Genomic DNA, 22,027 nt, shown 5'->3' on the forward strand with positions numbered 1-22,027 from the left:
ATCCCATTATACACAGTGGGATTATCAGTGTAGATGGAAGGATTTAAGCCTTCGTAGTGTGATCTGTGCTCCCATTTTCGAGATGCTGGCCTTTGCTGGTTGATGTAGTTTCATGGTTTTTCTGTGTCTTGTGACATGTAAAACTCACATCAGGGCCCTGGTGCTAAAGATCTCAACTGCAGTGTTCAGCAGATATCAGGGTTATAGAAATCCTAGGAGTACATTCTAACCATGTCCCACAAACAAAAGATAAGAAGAATCCACAGTGTTAACTATAACAGTAGTTGTCACTTGCAAAGGCACAGTCCAGAGGGGGGAATGTGTGCAAGGCCATCAGGCCATAGCCTTCATTGAGTACAGAACTCTTTGCATCTAGGTGGGTATCCAGTATAGATGATTCCGGTTCATTTGTATGTTTCTTTCTCAGCCTACCCAGGTTAGGTGATCTATATTGATGAATTTATCTTTCTACTTAGCTATTTTGTATATAAACATGAAACTCCATTCCTTCAACTGAGCAGAAACAAATAACTAGTGTTTGGTAATAACATAGAGCAAAATTTAAAGAACCATTTAAAGAGTTTGGAACAGCTAAATTCGAATTGAACATTATTCAATCTTAATTCTTCTGCACTACATGTAAGATACCTCTTGTTTTCTCTAAGTACATTGTTACTGATACACACTCTCAAAGCAGATACACATTTCTATTCTTTTTTTTTTTTTTAACCAGGATGTTTATTGTGTGACTAATTGTTGAAATCCTTAAGATGAACTGGATGCTGCCACAGCTCCCTTCTTGGGTTGAGGTGGTGTTTCTTTACAGAGTCCAGGCCTGAATCTGCAGTAGACAACTTTTAGGTGCCTGTTTGACCGGTCCCAGTGGTATTTCATCTTTTAGCCTTGGCACTCCAGTTATACTTTCTCTTCCACTTGGCAGGATAGCCACATTTGTCACAGGTCAACTTCTGAAGGTGGTAGGCCTTAGAGCCACAGCGGGGACGCAATGTGTGCATCTTAACATGACGCTTTTCAAATGATGACGTCCCTTTTGTCATTTGGTTTCTGCAGCCAAGACCAAAGAGGCTGGAAGGCACTATCTGTTATATATATATAGCAGATAGACATTTCTGCCATTAGGGTTTTGTGGGCACAATAGCTGCTTGCTGTTAGAGGCCTTTGAAAGCCACTTCCTAAGTTGTCCTTTATCTTTGCTAACATCACCTACCCTTAATTGAGCACTTTTGTGTTTGTAAGTTACAGATTTGGCATATTACATGTCTTAACCCATTTATTCTTCTTAGTACCTTATTAAATAAGTATAATCTTAGGACATCACAAAATACTACCATTTTACAGTTGAAGAAAGTGAGACTTAGGTTCATTAACTTGGCTGAGTAGCACAGACAGTAAGTGACTATAGTGGTAGGGTGCGGGTTAGGTTGCCATAACAAGGAGACTCCAAAGTGTAGTAGCTTAAATAACATAGAAGTTGATTTCTCCAAGCCTGGAAGTGAGCATTTGGTGCTTTGCAGGGTCATTCTGCCATACTCAACCCATGACTTCCCAGATTGCTCTACTAGTCATTGCTGTTTTTCAACCAGATAATGGAGATGAAAGTATCCAGGACCCAGAGGGTGCACATATCATTTCCATTGGCCCTAACATACTTACATTGGCCACATCTGTCTATGGAGGAGGATGGGAAGTCTAGGTCGAACATAGGCAGCCATGGGCTCAGCCAGTACTGGGTATTTTATCACTTCCAGGAAGAAGAAGAGAAAGAAGACTGTAGGGTGGTTGACAGTTTCCATCACAGTGGCAGAGGTAGAATTTGAACCCATGTGAAGCCCTAGACATGTTTGGTTTTTATCATTGATAGAGATGAAATGTGAAATTGCCTTCAGGAATTCTCATTCATTTCCTTTTTATAATACTTTATCTGAGTTTCTTGAATGATTCTTCAATTCTAGGGGAGGAAGTACTCAGGAAGAAAAATCTTGTCAGGGCATACTATTCTTGGAATGGATAAAAACCCCACTGTTTTGGGGTCTCCCCATCCCCCGTAAGCTGCAGTTCTACAACTGCTTCACCAACACCATTTTAAACCTCCCCCTCCTCCCTCTCCCTACCATTTGATATTTGTTCTCTGTCTGTATGTAATTGGTCTTACTAACCACTTGAGTTTTCCTGCAGATTAACATCTGGCTTCTGCAGATGGAAAGCATGCTGTTGAAAGAAACATCTCCTTGCTCCAGAATGTACACATTAAAACAAGTTTAAACACAAAGTAATGCTGTTTCTAAACATAATATAAAATTATTTCCTCACAGGAACATATAGCTTGCATTGAGAACCACATCTCTGTGTACTTTTAAAGTTTCCTGAAGAGAGAGAAACAGACAGTTGATAACTGCACAAATGGCAGGAATATTAGGCTTAATTTTGTCTCCCATTGCTTAGAGCCTCTAGGGAACATTCTTGGAAATACATACCCAGTAGACAATTAGCAGCTCCAGTTTTAATCACACTCTCCCTAATTAGTTAAATCTATCCCCTTAGAAGTTTTGGCTTTGGTAAGGGAGGCAGAAACCTGTTTCCCTAACTGGTCTTGGAGTATTAGCCTTGTATCAGGGAGATTATAATGGCAGCACCTAACTTTTGTTTTTGTACTTAGAGCTCAATTGTTCTGTGAATCATTATTCGGTTGCATCTTTTTTTTTGACTAATGGGTTAAGGAGAAATTTTTTTTTAAATTTTTTACTGTTATGTTAATCACCATACACTACATCATTAGTTTTTGATGTAGTGTTCCATGATTCATTGTTTGTGCATAAAACCCAGTGCTCCACGCAGAACGTGTCCTCTTTAATACCCATCACCAGGCTAACCCATCCCCACCCCCCTCCCCTCTAGAACCCTCAGTTTGTTTTTCAGAGTCCATCGTCTCTCATGGTTCGTCTCCCCCTCCGATTTACTCCCTTCATTCTTCCCCTCCTGCTATTTTCTTCTTCTTTTTTTTTTCTTAACATATATTGCATTATTTGTTTCAGAGGTACAGATCTGTGATTCAACAGTCTTGCACAATTCACAGCGCTCACCATAGCACATACCCTCCCCAATGTTCATCACCCAGCCACCCCATCCTTCCCACACTCTCACCACTCCAGCAACCCTCAGTTTGTTTCCTGAGATTAAGAATTCCTCATATCAGTGAGGTCATATGATACATGTCTTTCTCTGATTGACTTATTTCACTCAGCATAACACCCTCCAGTTCCATCCACGTCGTTGCACATGGCAAGATCTCATTCCTTTTGATGGCTGCATAATATTCCATTGTGTATATATACCACATCTTCTTGATCCATTCATCTGTGGATGGACATCTTGGCTCTTTCCACAGTTTGGCTATTGTGGACATTGCTGCTATAAACATTGGGGTACACATACCCCTTCAGATCCCTACATTTGTATCTTTGTGGTAAATACCCAGTAGTGCAATCGCTGGATCGTATGGTAGCTCTATTTTCAACTTTTTGAGGAACCGCCATACTGTTTTCCAGAGTGGTTGCACCAGCTTGCATTCCCACCAACAGTGTAGAAGGGTTCCCTTTTCTCTGCATCCCCGCCAACATCTGTCGTTTCCTGACTTGTTAATTTTAGCCATTCTGACTGGTGTGAGGTGGTATCTCATTGAGGATTTGATTTGGATTTCCCTGATGCCGAGTGATGTTGAGCACTTTTTCATGTGTCTGTTGGCCATTTGGATGTCTTCTTTGGAAAAATTAATTCTCCTTCTTCTTATTAATTCTTCTTGAAATGTTTGGTAGAATTCCCCTAGGAAGCTATCTGGCCCTGGGCTTTTGTTTGTTGGGAGATTTTTGATGACTGCTTCAATTTCCTTAGTGGTTATAGGTCTGTTCAGGTTTTCTATTTCTTCCTGGTTCAATTTTGGTAGTTGATACATCTCTAGGAATGCTTCCATTTCTTCCAGGTTATCTAATTTGCTGGCATAGAGTTGCTCATAATATGTTCTTATAATTGTTTGTATGTCTTTGGTATTGGTTGTGATCTCTCCTCTTCCATTCATGATTTTGTTGATTTGGGTCATTTCTCTTTTCTTTTTGATCAGTCTGGCCAGGGGTTTATCAATCTTGTTAATTCTTTCAAAGAACCACCTCCTAGTTTCGTTGATCTGTTCTACTGTTCTTTTGGTTTCTACTTCATTGATTTCTGCTCTGCTCTTTATTATTTCTCTTCTCTTGCTGGGTTTAGGCTTTATTTGTTTTTTCTCTAGCTCCTTTAGGTGTAGGGTTAGGTTGTGTATTTGAGACCTTTCTTGTTTCTTGAGAAAGGCTTGTATTGCTATATACTTTCCTCTCAGGACTGCCTTTGCTGTATCCCAAAGATTTTGAACAGTTGTGTTTTCATTTTCATGGGTTTCCATGAATTTTTTTAATTCTTCTTTAATTTCCTGGTTGACCCATTCATTCTTTAGTAGGATGCTCTTTAGCCTCCATGTATTTGAGTTCTTTCCAACTTTCCTCTTGTGATTGAGTTCTACTTTCAAAGCATTGTGGTCTGAAAACATGCAGGGAATAATTCCAATCTTTTGGTAGTGGTTGAGACCTGATTTGTGACCTAGGATGTGATCTATTCTGGAGAATGTTCCATGGGCGCTAGAGAAGAGTGTGTATTCCGTTGCTTTGGGATGGAATGTTCTGATGGAATGTCTGTGAAGTCCATTTGGTCCAGTGTGTCATTTAAAGTCTTTATTTCCTTGTTGATCTTTTGCTTAGATGATCTGTCCATTTCAGTGAGGGGGTGTTAAAGTCCCCCACTATTATTGTATTGTTGTCAATGTGTTTCTTTGCTTTTGTTATTAATTGCCTTATATAATTGGCTGCTCCCATGTGAGGGGCATAGATATTTACAATTGTTAGATCTTCTTGGTGGATAGACCCTTTAAGCAGGATAGAGTGTCCTTCCTCATCTCTTATTACAGTCTTTGTTTTAAAATCTAATTTGTCTGATATAAGGATTGCCACCCCAGCTTTCTTTTGGTGTCCATTAGCATGGTAAATGGTTTTCCACCCCCTCACTTTCAATGTGGGGGTATCTTTGAGTCTAAAATGAGTCTTTTGCAGACAGCATATGGATGGGTCTTGTTTTTTAATCCAATCTGATAGCCTGTGTCTTTTGATTGGGGCATTTAGCCCATTTACATTCAGGGTAACTATTGAAAGATATGAATTTAGTGCCATTGTATTGCCTGTAAGGTGACTGTTCCTGTATATTGTCTGTGTTCCTTTCTGGTCTAAGCTGCTTTTAGGCTCTCCCTTTGCTTAGAGGACCCCTTTCAATATTTCCTGGAGGGCTGGTTTTGTGTTTGCAAATTCCTTTAGTTTTTGTTTGTCCTGGAAGCTTTTTATCTCTCCTTCAATTTTCAATGAGAGCCTAGCTGGATGTCATATTCTTGGCTGCATATTTTTCTCATTTAGTACTCTGAAGATATCATGCCAGTCCTTTCTGGCCTGCCAGGTCTCTGTGGATAGGTCTGTTGCCAATTTAATGTTTGTACCTTTATAGGTTACATATCTCTTCTCCCGAGCTGCTTTCAAGATTTTCTCTTTGTCTCTGAGACTCGTAAGTTTTACTATTAGATGTCGGGGTGTTGACCTATTTTTATTGATTTTGAGAGGGGTTCTCTGTGCCTCCTGGATTTTGATGCCTGTTTCCTTCCCCACATTAGGGAAGTTCTCTGCTATAATTTGCTCCAATATACCTTTTGCCCCTCTCTCTCTTTCTTCTTCTTCTGGGATCCCAATTATTCTAATGTTGTTCCGTCTTACAGTATCACTAATCTCTCGAATTCTGCCCTCGTGATCCAGTAGTTGTTTCTCTCTCTTTTTCTCAGCTTCTTTATTTTCCATCATTTGGTCTTCTAGATCACTAATTCTCTCTTCTGCCTCATTTATCCTAGCAGTTAGTGCCCCCATTTTTGATTGCACCTCATCAATAGCCTTTTTGATTTCGATTTGGTTAGATTTTAGTTCTTTTATTTCTCCAGGAAGGGTTTCTCTAATAACTTCCATGCTTTTTTCAAGCCCAGCTAGTATTTTTAAAATCATGATTCTGAACTCTAGGGTCTGACATCGTACTGATGTCCGTATTGAGTAGGTCCATGGCAGACGGTACTACCTCTTGTTCTTTTTGCTGAGGTGATTTCTTTCGTCTTGTCATTTTGTCCAGAGGAGACTAGATGAATGAGAGAACAAAATGCTAACAGGTTAACAATGTCCCCAGAAAATATACTGTAAACAAATCAGAAAAGACCTGAAACCAGGGGAAAAGAAAGGGAAAGAAAGAAAAAAGAAAGAGAAAAAAGAAAAAGAAAAAGACAAAAACAAACAAAAACAGAACAAAACAAAAAAAAAAACAGAATATGATAAAATATGATCAGGCTAGTGCATAGGTCAGTGCCAAACACTAGATTTTGGGTGTATTTTGGTCTGTTAGAAGATAGTGCCTCCTAAAATTGTAAAGAAAGAAAGACATATATGTACAAAATAAGGGTTGATACAATGAAGGGATGGAAGATGACTGTAAAGATGAAAATTATAAAAGATTTTATAAAAAGAATTGATAAGAAGTTGTTTGAAAAAAGAAAGAAGAAGATTTAACAAAAAAAAAAAGGGAGAGAACGTGATCAGGCAGGAGACTAGAACAAAGCCATACACTAGAGATTTAGGGTATATTTTGATCTGTTAGAGGAAAGTGTTTCTCAAAATTTTAGAGAGAACAACTTATATATATATATATGCCAAAAATAAGGGTAACTACTATGAAGGGATAGAATATGACTCTAAAAATGAAAAATAAAAATGTTTTTTTTTAAAAAGGGATAAGATGTTAGTTGAAAAAGGGAAAAAGAAAAATTCAAAAAAAAAGTTAAAATTAACTTTAAAAACTAATGAATCATGGTAAAAAAGCCATGAATTCTATGTGCAGTATTCCCCTAGCGCTGGAGTTCTCCCGTTCTCCTTGATCGGTAAACTTGGTCTTGGCTGGCTGTTCTTGCTGATCTTCTAGGGGAGGGGCCTGTTGCTGTGGTTCCCAAATGTCTTTGCCAGGAGGCAGAATTGCCCCGCCCTTGTGAGTCCGGGCTAACTAATATGCTCGGGTTTGCTCTCCGGAGCTTTTGTTCCCTGCAAGCTTTAGGTACAGCTTTGGAGGATGAGAGTGAAAATGGTGGCCTCCCAATCTCTGCCTGGAGGAGCGGAGAACTCGGGGCCCCGCTCCTCAGTGCGCCCCCAGAGAAAAGCATTCAATCATTCCTGTCTCCCCGGTCTCCAGTCGCACTCCGTGCTCACCCAGCCTGTGACCGAGCGTTTCTATCTCTGGCACTGGACTCGGTGTGGAGTCTCCAAACCCAGCAGATCCCTGCGGTGCGCTCCCGCACCGCTCCTCCTGGGGGAGGAAGGGGAGTCTCCCCGGCTCTGCCTCTTGTTGGGTCCCTGCTGGAGGAGCAGTGGCCCGACTGTCACCGATCATAGTTTATGGCAACCCTGAGCTGAGAGCCCATGCCTCGGCTCCGTCTCTGCAGTCGGCTTCCCCGCTCTGATACCTGGGAGCTCTGCCGCACCCAGGCATCCCCGGTCTTTCTGTGACCTCGAGGGTCCTGAGACCACACTGTCCCGCGAGGGTTCTACCTCCTGCTTAGCCACTAGGCCTGATGTTCCTCAGCGGAGCCGACTTCTCAAAGTGCCGGATTTTGTGCTCTGCGGCTCTATCACTTGCCAGAAGCGGCGGAGGCCCCCTCCCCCGCCATCTATCTTCCCGAATATCGCCTCTGATTCACTTCTCTGCACGTCCTACCTTTCAGTAAGTGATCGCTTCTCTGTTCAGAGAGTTGTTGCTACTCTCTTCTTCGGTCTCCTGTTGAGTTCGTAGGTGTTCAGAATGGTTTGATCCCTGTCCAGCTGAATTCCTGAGACCAGACGAAATCCAGGTCTCCTACTCCTCTGCCATCTTGCTCCGCCTCCTCGGTGTTGCATCCTTTTTTTTTTTTTTTTTTGGAGGGGGGTAACTGGTTTGCACCTTTTTTGTTCTTTTATCGTTTAATGACACTTTAGGATGGTTGGTTGGAAAAGCAGGCTAAATGAGGCCTGCATTAGTTGATTTTACACTGTTTTAGCTAATTGTTTTATAAATTACACCTTTTAGTGCTCAGTGACTTTCTAGTTGAAAAGAAATTTTGAACGTCTTTATGGTATTCATGGATATGTAATGGAGGAAGAAATTAGAATTGTTGTTCTGAAATGAGCATTATAGTTTTTATCTATGTTGCGAATTTGAATTCAAATGAAGGAAGCCTCATTTATACTTGGCCTGGCCTGAGAAAAAGCTGAATTTCTTGGCTTATGGAACTTAAAAAAAAAGTTAGGGTATAATAGTTCTGGACCCTCTGAATCCAGAAACTTCTATAATATTGGAGTTGGTTTCTTTTGTGTTGGTGTCATTTCTAGTAGGTTCTTTCCAGATAGTGGTGATAGGCTTTCAGACTGTTCCAGGCTTACATTATATTATCAAGAACAGGAGTCAGGAAACTTATTCTGTTAATGGGCCAGATAGTAATTATTTTAGGCTTTAGGAGCATTATGGTCACTATTGCAGCTACTCAACTTTGCTGGTGTAGCTCAAAAGCAGCCATAGACAATGTGTGAATGAATGGGTATGGCTACATTTCTTTCTTTTCTTTCTTTCTTTCTTTCTTTCTTTCTTTTCTTTCTTTCTTTCTTTCTTTCTTTCTTTCTTTCTTTCTTTCTTTCTTTCTTCCTTTCTTTCCTTTCTTTCCTTTCTTTCCTTTCTTTCCTTTCTTTCCTTTCTTTCTTTCTTTCCTTTCTTTTTTAAAGACTTTATTTATTTATTTGACAGAGACAGACACAGCGAGAGAGGGAACACGAGTAGGAGGAGTGGGAGAGGGAGAAGCAGGCTTTCTGCCAAGCAGGGAACCTGATGTGGGGCTTGATCTCGGGGCCCTGGGATCATGATCTGAGCTGAAGGCAGACACTTCATGGCTGAGCCACCCAGGCACCCCTGGGTATATTTCAGTAAAACTTTATTTGCAAAAACAGGTAGAAGCCAGATTTCAGTCATGTGTCATACTTTGTTGATCCCTAATCTATAAATCTAGTGGAAAGAAAGCCTTATGTAATAATTCTAAAGTCCCATATTTGAATTTTCTTGGACTAAATACTTGGACCAGAGGGTGGGATAGATAAATTGACCAGACCTGACTCACCTGCCCACTCTGCTAGAACTGTGGTGGTGGGGGATGTTGGCTTCCCCTAAGGGAAAAATCAAAGCATTGTTATATGAGGAGGCAGGGAGACATGAGGTAGGCAAAAGTGACACAGTTTCTCCCCACTCTGATATCTAAATTCCATTAAAATTTCTATTCAAAGAGCTTATTCTCTGATACTTGGCCAAGAGTGAAAACCACAAGTTTACCACTGACATTATACTTAATTGTGAAAGACTAAATGCTTTCTCCCTAAGAATGGGAATAAGACAAAGATGTTCACTTCTAGCAGTTTTATTCAATATAGTTTGGAGTCACAACCAGAGCAATAGGGCAAGAAAATAAAATAAAAGGCATACAGATGTGAGTATATAACTTTTTTTTTTTTTAACTCAACAAGCTAATTAGTAAGATAAAGTTTTGAAATGATTCTGCTGGATTTTCCTGACTTTCTGTTAAATCCGGGTTGACAAGCTATGGACTCACCATTATAGCCACATAAGCTTTTATTTTAATCTTCTGTTACCTGGTCCTTACCTGCCTCCCACCTAGACTGTGGGCAACCTGGTCCAAATGCCCACAGCTGGAGCATCATCATTGCTTGTCTATTACCAACACAGCATCTGCCCCCCCCCCAACCTGAAGTATTTATATTCTCTCCACACTATGGAAAGATGACCTAGCAACTCTGGGACTAACAGGATAACCTGGAGCCTCAGAGCCTGTATCAGCCGCTTTAAACTCTGTTCCCATATATTCCCTTAGCTGTGATTAGTGGTGTCTGTCTGGAACTGCTTCTATTACTTCCTTATTTTAGAAGTACTAGTCTTCTTTCATATTCTAAGGAGTCTTCAGTGAAATTAGATATTTCTCTAATGAGTCACTCCTTGAATCTCTTTTGGCATCCAGGGGGTTAGAAGGTTGGCAGATGCCAGAATTATGTAGAATTAGATTAGGAAGATAAGCAACAGGTGGTATAGCATGAAAGATTGTGTGTAAATCCATGTGTTAGTTCCAACTATGAAATTGACACCTTTGTAGGTCAGAAATGGCCAGATAACTGGCTTTTTCGTACAGCTGAACCTCCTAGTTGTGGAGCAGTGTCCACCCTTATTTATATAAGAGGGAGCAGTGCCTAAAAAGGTCAGTCAGTGGTTGATCTTGGGTAGATAATCCAGGTCTCCTAGCTTCCAGCTTTGTGCTATTTTTACTACAAGACACATAACTGCTGAATTATTAGGAAGTTGTAGTTGAATTGTATCTACCCTCCCTTTCAGGTGGAGCTACTTTGTTGTGGCTCCTACAGTGGTTGAAGGGAAAAGAGGAAGAGACTAAAGAAAAACTACTCCTCTAGTGAGAGGACAAGACAATGTGGCTTCCTTCTGCTCACCTCCATTTTAAAGAAATCTTCTATTTTAGTCCTGTGGACTTGGAGACTGAACAAAGTGTGCTCTTCTTTCACCATTTTTGCTATGCCCAAACTCTAACCCCCAAGTGCTTCAAGAACTCATAGAATAAATGAGTAGTTGCATTGCATTTTATGCTCTGCTCCTGATACCTGAAAGAGCTGTTTAGAGTATTTAAAGGAAAAAGTAAGGTTGATTACTGTTAAGATCAGATTCTAGGATCAGAGGCAGAATGTTACGGTGGTTAAGAATGTAGTGTAGGCTCTGGGTGGCTCAGTTGGTTGACTCTTGATCTTGGCTCAGTTCTTGATCTCACGGTCATGAGTTAGAGTCCCACAATTGGCTCCAAGCTCTGTGTGGAGCCTACTTAAAAAAAAAAAAGAATGTAGGCTCAGCCAGCCTGCGTTTAAATCCCTACTCACCACTAATAGGTCTCTCACCTTGTACAATGACTTAGTCCCTGCAAACATGTTTCTTTGCTAGCAAAATGGGGATAATAATAATATCTTCCTACAAAATTGTTTTGTAAGGATCAACATATACATAAAGTGATTGGCACAAGTCCTGGATGTGGCCAAGTGCTCATTAAAAGTTAGTTCTTATTGTTGTCTTTTTGGAGAGGGGGGGCAGATAGTAGGATAACTGGATTCTCTTTGCTTCCATTTCTAAATTACTTGGCTCATTTGAGCACAGAGTTTATTTAAAGTCACCTTACCTGGGTTCACCAGAGGGCAGGCAGGGACTGCTTTCACAAGTATGGAAAAAGTGATTTCACTGAGCAGTCAGGCTGAACTTGAAGTCTACAAGTGGAGGATTATGAAGTAATCTGTAGCCTCCTTTGCTATAATGCATCCCAGGCCTGGCAGTTCATCAGCCCAGCTGTATGCTAAGCTCACGTCACCATTTCACTGCCAATGCTTAGATTTTCCTGTCCATGGTAAAAGAAGTGATCAAAGGAATCTGAATGGTTAAGAAGGTGTGGGGTGAAATCGCTAAGCTCTTGTGTGATGATGCAATTCTCACTCCTTTATGAGTGGTGAGATGGTTTGAAAGGATAGTTGTGCCCCTTGTGTGAGAGCTTTCTTTGTAACATCTCATAGTGTGAGGTGAAGAGTCTGAGGGTGAGGTCTCTGGTTGGTTTTCCTTTTCTCCCGCTTGTCCCCAAGCTGCTAGGAAATTGGATTAGACCGCTGTGTTATTTTACTTGTGTTTCTTTTTCTCTTACTGGATCAAGAAGTTGGCTGCAAGCTTCCTCTTTGAGTCCTGTGAATGTTTTTATATAGGTAGAATTCATAATAGTACTTATTATTATCACACCAGTGTGTGCAAGTCTTAAAAGGAATTGAATACTATTCACTTGGTCTTTGTTCCCTTTGGTTTAGATGTTCTTCTGAAGAGCAATTTCTCATAAAAGTCAGACTGTTTAATTGAGCAATGTGAAATACAAAGTGGGAGGAAAGAGAAAGGTGAAATTGGGTTTTATGCTGGGGAGTTGATGAAACTTTCCCAAGGAATAGAATGATAGCCAGAAGATTTTTGCTTGAATGTTAAGACTTCATAACATGTTGGTGGCACTTATTCCGTTCTTAGGCATTCTTCTTTTAGCATTTAGCAAACACTTATAGATTGTCCACCAATTACTTTGATGTACAATGAGGATCCAAGATGAGGACAGGGCCACCTTGATAGAACTGGTTTGCTGCTGTTTCCCCATTGCCTTGCGTAGTGGCTGGCACAAAGTAAGCACTCAGCAAATATTTGTTGAACAACTAGAGTCAAAATTAAAGGGTTGAGGATAACTGTTAATTATTTTATTTTATTTTATTTTGTTTTGTTTTTTATTTTATTTTGGGGGGAATTTATTTTATTTTTTGGGCTTTCATTACGTGAGACCATGTGTGTAGAGTAATTGAATTCCTTAATTTTTAGTTCATTTAGATACATACCTATCTACTTGTACCAGAATTTAGGTGAGTGATCATTAATCTTTTTTATGCCATGGATTCGTTTGATAATCAGGTAAAGCTTTTAGGACCGTTTCTCAGAATAATGCATAAAATAAAATAAAATTGCTTTAAAAAGGAAAAAATTACATAGAAATAGCTACCAGCATATTAAAACCACTTGGAATATAAATATATGCTTCTTTATTACCACATTATATAATAAAAGGAAGGGCAGGTCTGATAAATGCTATAAATGATAATTTAGATTATCTGCAACAGCAGTAATGTTATATACAAACACCTGTGATTTTTATTGGTGGCAAAGTCACAACCACTGTGGTTTGTTGCCCTTGTTCGTATTAAAGGAAATGCAGTTAAATTTCAGTTAAAGGCTAGTGCAAAAGAGGTTTATTTTATTTCCTCCACTGTCCAAGTTCTTGGACCCCTGTATTCTGTCTGCAGACTCCATTTTTTTGCAGAGCTCTTTGGCGACACTTGATTCCCTCCAAGCCCTTGTCTCACCTTGTAATAATAAATTGATTGGTTTGGTTATTTGATTCATATCCATCCCCCTGCTGGATTATCATCTTCAACAGGGCAGGAGCATTGTCAGGGTTTTTTGTTGTTGTTGTTTGTTTGTTTGTTTTTATATCTTTTGTGCATAGTGTCTGGCTCAGAGGAGGTGTTCAGTACATACTTGTTAAATAATCATGTAAATGAACTGAAGGAAAATTAAAGTGTGGTTGGATTTGTGTGACTTGTTCTTAACTGAGGCTAGTTCTTGGCAATTCCCCACCTACCTTTTATGGATCACCAAAAAAATCCGCTGTTTAATATTCTCACTTCTTTGTTCACTTTTTTGGTCTAAGCATAAACATAAAGTCCCTTTTGATTGCCTTCAGCATTGTCTGCAAGCCTCACATCTCGGCCTTTTGCCCTCACCTACACACTACCACCTTTCTAGGCTTGAGGTGTTTATCATGGGCATAGTTATGCTTGTATCCTGATACTTGGTTGTGCACCTTCCATCCCTAGCCATAATGGAAGGCAGAAGTCCCTCTCTCGAGTTAAATGTGTAGTGTGTATCCCTTAAGAACTTTCTGCATATTTATTCTTGTACATGGACATCTAGGAACAAATTCTTCTGTTTTGTAGAATTTTCAACATAGTATAGCTTTCCTGTAGATTATTAAACCTTCAGTCTTTGACATATAGGCTGTTCTCAGCTTTTCTTTTATTTATTTATTTATTTATTTATCTTTTTTTATTGTTATGTTAATCACCATATATTACATAATTTGTTTTGGTGTACTGTTCCGTGATTCATTGTTTGTTCATAACACCCAGTGCTCCATGCAGAATGTGCCCTCCTCAATACCCATCACCAGGCTAACCCATCCCCCCACCCTCCTCCCCTCCAGAAACCTCAGTTCGTTTTTCAGAGTCCATCATCTCTCCTGGTTCGTCTCCCCCTCTGACTTACTCCCCTTCATTCTTCCTCTCCTATCTTCTTCTTTTTCTTTTTTCTTAAAATATGTTGCGTTATTTGTTTCAGAAGAACAGATCTGTGATTTAACAGTCTTACACAATTCACAGTGCTCACCGTAGCACATATCTTCCCCAATGTCCATCACCCAGCCACCCCATCCCTCCCACCCCCCGACCACTCCAGCAACCCTCAGTTTGTTCCTGAGATTAAGAATTCCTCATATCAGTGAGGTCATATGATACATGTCTTTCTCTGATTGACTTATTTCACTCAGCATAACACCCTCCAGTTCCATCCACGTCGTTGCAAATGGCAAGATCTCATTCCCTTTGATGGCTGCATAATATTCCATTGTGTATATATACCACCTCTTCTTTATCCATTCATCTGTCGATGGACATCTTGGCTCTTTCCACAGTTTGGCTATTGTGGACATTGCTGCTATAAACAATGGGGTGCACGTACCCCTTCGGGTCCCTACATTTGTATCTTTGGGGTAAATACCCAGAAGTGCAATTGCTGGATCGAACGGTAGCTCTAATTTCAACTGTTTGAGGAACCTCCATACTGTTTTCCAGAGGGGTTGCACCAGCTTGCATTCCCACCAACAGTGTAGGAGGGTTCCCCTTTCTCCACATCCCCGCCAACATCTGTCGTTCCCTGACTTGTTAATTTTAGCCATTCTGACGGGTGTGAGGTGGTATCTCATTGAGGTTTTGATTTGGATTTCCCTGATGCCGAGCGATGTTGAGCACTTTTTCATGTGTCTGTTGGCCATTTGGATGTCTTCTTTGGAAAAATGTCTGTTCATGTCTTCTGCCCATTTCTTGATTGGATTATTTGTTCTTTGGGTGTTGAGTTTGATAAGTTCTTTATAGATTTTGGATACTAGCCCTTTATCTGATATGTCATTTGCAAATATTTTCTCCCATTCCGTCGGTTGTCTTTTGGTTTTGTGGACTGTTTCTTTTGCTGTGCAAAAGCTTTTTATCTTGATGAAATCCCAATAGTTCATTTTTGCCCTGGCTTCCTGTGCCTTTGGTGATGTTTCTAGGAAGAAGTTGCTGCGGCTGAGGTCGAAGAGGTTGCTACCTGTGTTCTCCTTTAGGATTTGGATGGACTCCTGTCTCACGTTTAGGTCTTTCAACCATTTGGAGTCTGTTTTTGTGTGTGGTGTAAGGAAATGGTCCAGTTTCATTCTTCTGCATGTGGCTGTCCAATTTTCCCAACACCATTTGTTGAAGAGACTGTCTTTTTTCCACTGGACATTCTTTCCTGTTTTGTCAAAGATAAGTTGACCATAGAGTTGAGGGTCCATTTCTGGGCTCTCGATTCTGTTCCATTGATCTATGTGTCTGTTTTTGTGCCAGTACCATACTGTCTTGATGATGACAGCTTTGTAATAGAGCTGGAAGTCCGGAATTGTGATGCTGCCAGCTTTGCTTTTCTTTTTCAATATTCCTCTGGCTATTCGGGGTCTCTTCTGGTTCCATACCAATTTTAGGATTATTTGTTCCATTTCTTTGAAAAAAGTGGGTGGTATTTTGATGGGGATTGCATTGAATGTGTAGATTGCTCTAGGTAGCATTGACATCTTCACAATGTTGGTTCTTCCAATCCATGAGCATGGAACGTTTTCCCATTTCTTTGTGTCTTCTTCAATTTCTTTCCTGAGTATTTTATAGTTTTCTGAGTACAGATCCTTTGCCTCTTTGGTTAATTTTATTCCTAGGTATCTTATGGTTTTGGGTGCAATTGTGAATGGGATCGACTCCTTGATTTGTCTCTCTTCTGTCTTGTTGTTGGTGTATAGGAATGCCACTGATTTCTGTGCATTGATTTTATAGCCTGCTACTTGACTGAATTCCTGTATGAGTTCTAGCAGTTTTGGGGTGGAGTCTTTTGGGTTTTCCACATAAAGTATCATATCATCTGCAAAGAGTGAGAGTTTGACTTCCTCTTTGCCGATTTGGATGCCTTTGATTTCTTTTTGTTGTCTGATTGCTGTGGCTAGGACTTCTAATACTATGTTGAATAGCAGTGGTGAGAGTGGACATCCCTGCCGCGTTCCTGATCTTAGGGGAAAAGCTCTCAGCTTTTCCCCATTGAGAATGATATTCGCTGTAGGTTTTTCGTAGATGGCTTTTATGATATTGAGGTATGTACCCTCTATCCCTATACTCTGAAGAGTTTTGATCAAGAAAGGATGTTGTACTTTGTCAAATGCTTTTTCTGCATCTATTGAGGGGATCATATGATTCTTGTTCTTTCTTTTGTTAATGTATTGTATCACGTTGATTGATTTGCGGATGTGGAACCAGCCTTGCAGCCCAGGGATAAATCCCACTTGGTCGTGGTGAATAATCCTTTTAATGTACTGTTGGATCCTATTGGCTAGTATTTTGGTGAGAATTTTTGCATCCATGTTCATCAAGGATATTGGTCTGTAATTCTCCTTTTTGATGGGATCTTTGTCTGGTTTTGGGATCAAGGTAATGGTGGCCTCATAAAATGAATTTGGAAGTTTTCCTTCCATTTCTATTTTTTGGAACAGTTTCAGGAGAATAGGTATTAATTCTTCTTGAAATGTCTGATAGAATTCCCCTGGGAAGCCATCTGGCCCTGGGCTTTTGTTTGTTGGGAGATTTTTGATGACTGCTTCAATTTCATTAGTGGTTATAGGTCTGTTCAGGTTTTCTATTTCTTCCTGGTTCAGTTTTGGTAGTTGATACATCTCTAGGAATGCACCCATTTCTTCCAGGTTATCTAATTTGCTGGCATAGAGTTGCTCATAATATGTTCTTATAATTGTTTGTATTTCTTTGGTGTTGGTTGTGATCTCTCCTCTTTCATTCATGATTTTGTTGATTTGGGTCATTTCTCTTTTCTTTTTGATCAGTCTGGCCAGGGGTTTATCAATCTTGTTAATTCTTTCAAAGAACCAGCTCCTAGTTTCGTTGATCTGTTCTACTGTTCTTTTGGTTTCTACTTCATTGATTTCTGCTCTGATCTTGATTATTTCTCTTCTCCTGCTGGGTTTAGGCTTTATTTGCTGTTCTTTCTCCAGCTCCTGTAGGTGTAGGGTTAGATTGTGTATTAGAGACCTTTCTTGTTTCTTGAGAAAGGCTTGTATTGCTATATACTTTCCTCTCAGGACTGCCTTTGCTGTATCCCAAAGATTTTGGACAGTTGTGTTTTCATTTTCATTGGTTTCCATGAATTTTTTTAATTCTTTAATTTCCTGGTTGACCCATTCATTCTTTAGTAGGATGCTCTTTAGCCTCCATGTATATGAGTTCTTTCCGACTTTCCTCTTGTGATTGAGTTCTAGTTTCAAAGCATTGTGGTCTGAAAATATGCAGGGAATGATCCCAATCTTTAGGTACCGGTTGAGACCTGATTTGTGACCTAGGATGTGATCAATTCTGGAGAATGTTCCATGGGCACTAGAGAAGAATGTGTATTCCGTTGCTTTGGGATGGAATGTTCTGAATATGTCTGTGAAGTCCATTTGGTCCAATATGTCATTTAAAGTCTTTATATCCTTGTTGATCTTTTGCTTAGATGATCTGTCCATTTCAGTCAGGGGGGTGTTAAAGTCCCCCACTATTATTGTATTGTTGTCAATGTGTTTCTTTGCTTTTGTTATTATTTGCCTTATATAATTAGCTGCTCCCATGTTAGGGGCATAGATATTTACAATTGTTAGATCTTCTTGTTGGATAGACCCTTTAAGTAGGATAGAGTGTCCTTCCTCATCTCTTATTACAGTCTTTGTTTTAAAATCTAGTTTGTCTGATATAAGGATTGCCACCCCAGCTTTCTTTTGGTGTCCATTAGCATGGTAAATGGTTTTCCACCCCCTCACTTTCAATCTGGGGGTGTCTTTGGGTCTAAAATGAGTCTCTTGCAGACAGCATATGGATGGGTCTTGTTTTTTAATCCAATCTGATAGCCTGTGTCTTTTGATTGGGGCATTGAGCCCATTTACATTCAGGGTAACTATTGAAAGGTATGAAGTTAGTGCCATTGTATTGCCTGTAAGGTGACTGTTACTGTATGTTGTCTGTGTTCCTTTCTGATCTTTGCTGCTTTTAGGCTCTCTCTTTGCTTAGGGGACCCCTTTCAATATTTCTTGGAGGGCTGGTTTCATGTTTGCAAATTCCTTTAGTTTTTGTTTCTTCTGGAAGCTTTTTATCCCTCCTTCTATTTTCAATGACAGCCTAGCTGGATATAGTATTCTTGGCTGCATATTTTTCTCGTTTAGTGCTCTGAAGATATCTTGCCAGTCCTTTCTGGCATGCCAGGTCTCTGTGGATAGGTCTGTTGCCAATCTAATATTTTTACCATTGTAGGTTACATATCTCTTCTCCCGAGCTGCTTTCAGGATTTTCTCTTTGTCTCTGAGACTCGTAAGTTTTACTATTAGATGTCGGGGTGTTGACCTATTTTTATTGATTTTGAGAGGGGTTCTCTGTGCCTCCTGGATTTTGATGCCTATTTCCTTCCTCACATTAGGGAAGTTCTCTGCTATTATTTGCTCCAATATACCTTCTGCCCTTCTCTCTCTTTCTTCTTCTTCTGGGATCCCAATTATTCTAATGTTGTTTCATCTTATCGAATCACTTATCTCTCGAATTCTGCCTTCGTGGTCCTGTAGTTGTTTCTCCCTCTTTTTCTCAGCCTCTTTACTTTCCATCATTTGGTCTTCTATATCACTGATTCTCTCTTCTGCCTCATTTATCCTAGCAGTTAGTGCCCCCATTTTTGATTGCACCTCATCAATAGCCTTTTGGATTTCGACTTGGTTAGATTTTAGTTCTTTTATTTCTCCAGAAAGGGTTTCTCTAATAACTTCCACACTTTTTTCAAGCCCAGCTAGTATCTTTAAAGTCATGATTCTGAACTCTAGGTCCGACATCGTACTAATGTCCGTATTGAGTAGTTCCCTGGCTGACGGTACTACCTCTTGTTCTTTTTGCTGAGGTGATTTTTTTCATCTTGTCATTTTGTCCAGAGGAGACTAGATGAATGAGAGAACAAAATGCTAACAGGTTTACAACGTCCCCAGCAAATATACTGTAAACAAATCAGAAAAGACCTGAAACCAGGGGAAAAGAAAGGGAAAGAAAGAAAAAAGAAATAGAGAAAAAAAAAAAGGTAAAAACAAAAACAGAACAATACAAAAAAAGCAGAATGTGATCAAATATGATCAGGCTAGTGCATAGATCAGTGCCACACACTAGATTTTGGGCGTGTTTTGGTCTGTTAGAAAAAAGTGCCTCCTAAAATTTTAAAGGAAGAAAGACATATATGTACAAAATAAGGGTTGACACAATGAAGGGATAGAAGATGACTGTAAAGATGAAAATTATAATAGATTTTATAAAAGGACTTGATAAGATAAGTTGTTTGAAAAAAGAAAGAAGATTTAAAAAAAAAAAGAAAGAAAAAAGGGAGAGAATGTGATCAGGCAGGAGACTAGAACAGAGCTATACACTAGTGATTTAGGGTATATTTTTATCTGTTAGAAGAAACTGTATCTCAAAATTTTAAAGAGAGAACAACTTATATAAATATATGCCAAAAATAAGGCTAACTACTATGAAGGGATAAAATATGACTCTAAAAATGAAAAATAAAAAATGTTTTTTTTTTAAAGAGATTGATAAGATGTTGGTTGAAAAAGGGAAAAAGAAAAAGAAAAAAAAACAGTTAACAAAAATTAACTTTGATGAACTAATGAATCATGGTAAAAAAAAGCCATGAATTCTATGTGCAGTATTCCCCTAGCGCTGGAGTTCTCCCGTTCTCCTTGATTGGTAAACTTGGTCTTGGCTTGCTGGCTGTTCGTGCTGATCTTCTGGGGGGAGGGGCCTGTTGCTGTGGTTTCCAAATGTCTTTGCCGGAGGCTGAATTGCCCCGCCCTTGTCGGTCCGGGCTAAGGGAGCTGCTCGGGTTTGATCTCAGGACCTTTTGTTCCCTGCAAGCTCTCCGTACAGCCTTGGAGGACCAGGGCAAAATGGTGGCCTCCCAATCTCCGCCCGGAGGAGCTGAGAACTCGGGGCCCCGCTCCTCAGTGCGCCCCCAGAGAAAAGCAGTCACTCCCTTGTCCCTGGTCTCCGGCCGCACTCCGTGTTCACCCAGCCTGTGACCGAGCGTTTGTATCTGTGGCACCCGACCCCGTGTTGAGTCCCCAAACCCAGCAGATCCCTGCGGTGCGCTCCCGCGCCGCTCCTCCCCGGGAAGGAAGGGGAGTCTCCCCGGATCTGCCGCCTGTGGGGTCCCTGCTGCAGGAGCAGTGGCCCGACTGGGCCGCGGATCACAGTTTATGGCAACCGCAAGCTGAGAGCCCGCGCCTCAGCTCTGTCTCTGCAGCTGGCTTCCCCGCTCCGATATCTGGGAGCTCTGGCGCACTCAGGCTCCCCCGGTCTTTCTGTGACCCCAAGGGTCCTGAGACCCCACTGTCCCGCGAGGGTTCCACCCCCGCTTAGCCACTGGAGCGACCTCCCTCAGCAGAGCCGACTTCTAAAAGGTCCGATTTTGTGCTCCGCGGCTCTATCACTTGCCAGAAGCGGCCGGCAGAGGCCCCTCCCCCGCCGTCTATCCTCCCGAATATCGCCTCGGATTCACTTCTCCGCACGTCCTACCTTCCAGTAAGTGGTCGCTTCTCTGTTCAGATAGTTGTTGCTACTCTCCTCTTTGATCTCCTGTTGAGTTCGTAGGTGTTCAGAATGGTTTGATCCCTATTCAGCTGAATTCCTGAGACCAGACGAAATCTAGGTCTCCTACTCCTCCGCCATCTTGCTCCGCCCCCCTCTGTTCTCACCTTTTCATCACATCATTGTAATGTGCAGAATGATAGAATCAAAATCCTTGTATATACTTCACTGTTGACCTATTTCAGCATTTGTCCAGGATACATACCAAGTGGAATTGCCTGTTGAATGGTAGGCACATTTAACAGTTTAATAGATATTAACAAATTACTCTCTCCACTTAATTATACTGCCTCCAGTCAGTTACAAAGGTGCCTATTTTCTCCAAGCCTTTGTTAATACTGTATATTTTAAGTGTGAGTGTTTATGTGTCAATCTGATGGTGGAAAAGTGTGTGTTGCTTTCATTTGCATTTCTTAAATTACTAATGAGATTGTTGAAAATCTTTTCTCATGTTTCTTAGCCATTCATATTTCACCTTTTTTAACACAATGATATATATATATAAGGCACATAAGACACTATATGGCATGCGATTCATGCTATATATAGTATTATCATTATTCCTTTTTCAAATTTCGGCCATCGGAATACACCCGTCATTTTTCTTAGTTCTGCTCTCTAAAGCCCAGTGTAGAAATCTGACTTTTTTTGTGTTCTTTATGACTTTTTCACTTCATCCTTGATGGCACCTCTTATTTTCTAGCAACCCACATCTGCTGCTGAGTTTTGGAGTGGTGAATAACAAAGTGTGCATCTTATGTCTCACCTGAGCTGCTCTTTTCCTAGTTCACCAGGCTACATGAACTGAACGGGAACCTGAAGATTCTCTGTACCTGTGTACTCTGACAGCAGTCAGCAACCTGTTGGACTTAGCTCTTACCAAAGTCCTTCTAACTCCTGAGTAGAAAATGTCCCATCCCTTCTCAAGGAGCCATAGGAGCTGCAGTTTCTAACAGCTTCAAGAGCTCTCAGCCCAAGGGCCCTGACCCAAATGTGCCCGTCCCTGTAGCTGATGGGTGTTGCTCCTTTCAGCCCTCCCATCTGGATCCGTCTCTGAGAAGACGGACAGGAAGCCTGCCACTGTCTATGTCTCTTCTAGGGGTTAGTCACTATTCTGCCTCCTCCAGGTTTTGTTAATTACACATGATTTTATATTT

General features: G+C 40.6%; 1 protein-coding gene and 1 pseudogene across 12 annotated transcripts in view; one reads left to right on the plus strand and one right to left on the minus strand.

Annotated features, from left to right (window-relative positions):
- The window catches only part of ARHGAP26 (Rho GTPase activating protein 26), a 452,567-nt gene that overhangs the window by 163,903 nt on the left and 266,637 nt on the right, over nucleotides 1-22,027 (plus strand). The window lies entirely within an intron of this gene.
- Nucleotides 766-1,058, minus strand: LOC114200676 (large ribosomal subunit protein eL37-like; annotated as a pseudogene).

This window comes from Eumetopias jubatus, unplaced genomic scaffold (genome assembly GCF_037043125.1).
Source record: "Eumetopias jubatus isolate StellerSeaLion01/CBP00866 unplaced genomic scaffold, mEumJub1_p1.0 scaffold_5, whole genome shotgun sequence".
NCBI classification, from domain to species: domain Eukaryota; kingdom Metazoa; phylum Chordata; class Mammalia; order Carnivora; family Otariidae; genus Eumetopias; species Eumetopias jubatus.